A 2993-nucleotide genomic window follows, 5' to 3' on the forward strand; every position below is an offset into this window, starting at 1 on the left:
TAATTTATACACGTGCGGGACATACGTGCATACCAAGGTCCGTGCTATGCGGGTATGGGCACACCAAATCTCGAAGCTGCTTCAAGAAAAGGACATTTGCATGCGTATTATTGGTGACTCGTCATTTGTCATTGCAGAGTAGGCTATCTAACTATATATTCATTGTATACGTACCTCTATCGTACAGGTGTTAACAGAGGCTAACGTAAGATGTATTCAAGGGTCATTCACTGAAGTAGATCTACGTAGCACCAGCAAGGGCTACCATCCTTGCATGCTCATACACTGCCTGTCAGCTAACCACTTTGAATACCGACAAAACCTCTCTGTTTTCGGAATCACCATGCAACTGTAAACAGTAGGTTACCTAAAATATGCCCATGAGATATTTTTTTTGGGGGGGAGGGGGGCACAGTAGCTTTGGAAGTCGATGTGTCCGTCACATTTTCCGCCTTGATGCGAGTAGGAAAATAATAATAAATTATTCTGTTTCTCAATCTCACATCAATTATCGATAAAGAGCAGTATAATGTTCGATGGACCAACACAATATTTGGTTTAGTCGCGCGCAATTGCAACAAAATAACAAAAAGTTACCAACCCATTAAAGAGAAAAAAATTAAGAACCACATGTGACAGCAGCAGGCGATAATGTTTTATCACGGAACCAACATGCCAAGGGGGAGAAAGGCACTAGTCAAAAGACAAAAACGCTAAATTTGTCATTGAAAAAAATTATAAAATGACAGGAGTATTTATGCAAGAAGCTACATAGCAATTATTAAAAAGGTCTGTTGCGGAAAAATAATGGCGCGAAAAATACGCTCCTAAATTAGCTCCAGCTGGTACGTGTTGGCTATGAAGTGAGGCAGTTTGTAAAAGCTGGTGTTACCTGGTATCGTAACAAAAAATACTAATATTAGCAGAACTGATGTGTTCATAACATTTCAGCATGCCTCAAAACAATTCCAATATAATGCCGCACTCCTTCGTCAAGTTCTGTTACCGCCGCGTTACACTTGTAACTAATGTCTTTCGCAAACGACGCTAATGGACTAAGAACCATCAAGATAATATTACACCCCTGTCACACGAGAAGTTTTATTGTCATTTGCACCTAATGACATTTATATTTATTGGCATTAGTTGGCTGTCACATGGGGGCGTTTATTGTGAATAAAATAAAGTAGCTTCAGAAAACGAATAAGCCAGCTGAACACATTCGAATTAGTTATCGTCGCGAAGATTTACTCTCACCGGAAGAGGGAGGGAACAGATTATATATGAAAAAGTTAATACATCATATTAGTATTATTAAGGTTTTATTTTGTAGCATTGTTTAGAATATTCGCATTGGATTCAACTGAACCGTTAGGGAAAATATTGAATATTCTCATTCAGAGCAACATTCTCAAAAGCGTCGCCAGTCATGTTGAACATGACAGCCATGTGCTCAGAGTTTACACTAGCATCGGAGCTGTAAGATAGCCCAGAGTTGACTCGCGGAACCCATGTCTCCCATGTCGTAAACGTAGGTGTATAGCGGCAAGCAGCCTGTGTCGAAATAAAGGGTCCGTTGAACAGAAGCGAGAACTTTTACTCTGATAAGATTATGGGAACATCACTTATGACAGCCGATACGCGCCAAACGCAAGGCGAAAGTTTATGCCGCAATACTAGAACAACTTCATTCAGCCGGCTTCAGTCGCACTATTAGGGAAACAATAAAGCAAGATTGAAAACCGCGCTAACAAGTACAGGTGAGTAGACTTCATGTTTCAAGAAGATATGCATTCCTGTGACGCCAAAAGCTAAACTTTCATTGTCATATTTTCTGCTTCATGGTTCGTACCGGCAAGCTAGGATAGTTAAGAACGATGCAGCATATTTACCAAGAAACACAACGGCATCACGCATGCGTCCCTCACGACACGATTCCCCCAAAACACGCATCACCGTTTCGTCGATTGTGTGCTACACAGAAAAGAGACTGTCTCTTTTGATTCAGGTGCATATAATGGCGGATATGCAATTAGCTGTAGCGCTGTGTGTTCTGCATTGAAAACAAAGCTGTGTTTGTCTCCTTTAAACACATCAAAGAAATTGCCTGTAGGTTATGAGAGATAGCCATGCTAGCGACGTGCGCGTGTTTTGGTATCAGAAATGCAGCAGCGCTAGTTAGGAGCATCTCTCTAGGAATTACAGAGCTCCTTGCCATCTCTCAACCACTTGTCACATTTGTAGAATCGTTTACCTTCTGCTATATGACTTGTTAATCTTGTAGTAGGTTTACTGTAAATCTTCTTTAGCTTTCAGAGACATAATGTGAAGCAAAAGAACTGGATCTGCATGCATTCGTTGGGCGTTTTGTTGGGCGACTCACTAGTTCTTTGGTATACTGACTGACGATAAATGATCCCTCACCCATGCAGGAGAGCAGATGCAACGGTGAGAAGACTGTCGAGCTGGGGATAGCACCGCATGTACAACTTTCGGCAGATTTTCTTAAATGCGAAGAATTTTTTGGCGAACTTCAGTGACTTAAAGCGTATCTATCTATCTATCTATCTATCTATCTATCTATCTATCTATCTATCTATCTATCTATCTATCTATCTATCTATCTATCTATCTATCTATCTATCTATCTATCTATCTATCTATCTATCTATCTATCTATCTATCTATCTATCTAGAGATGCGTGACTTGTAACATGACTACATGCTACGCTAATGATGCACCCGCTGCCGTTTTGCTAGCTTCCCATGTATCAAACTCGGTATTACGCGATGCGAACCAATGACATTGGTAAATGTGCCATCCAAATATGATAATCACGAAATTCGGGTCATGTAAGAACACGACGTGCACATGTCACACAGATGATGCTCTCGCGGCCGTTTCGCTAGCTTCACATATTTCGAATTTCGTACTACGTGACGCCAATGGATGACGATGGTACGTGACTGCTGCAAACTTGATAATCTTGAGA

This window comes from Rhipicephalus microplus, chromosome 4 (genome assembly GCF_043290135.1).
Source record: "Rhipicephalus microplus isolate Deutch F79 chromosome 4, USDA_Rmic, whole genome shotgun sequence".
Taxonomy (NCBI): Eukaryota; Metazoa; Arthropoda; class Arachnida; order Ixodida; family Ixodidae; genus Rhipicephalus; species Rhipicephalus microplus.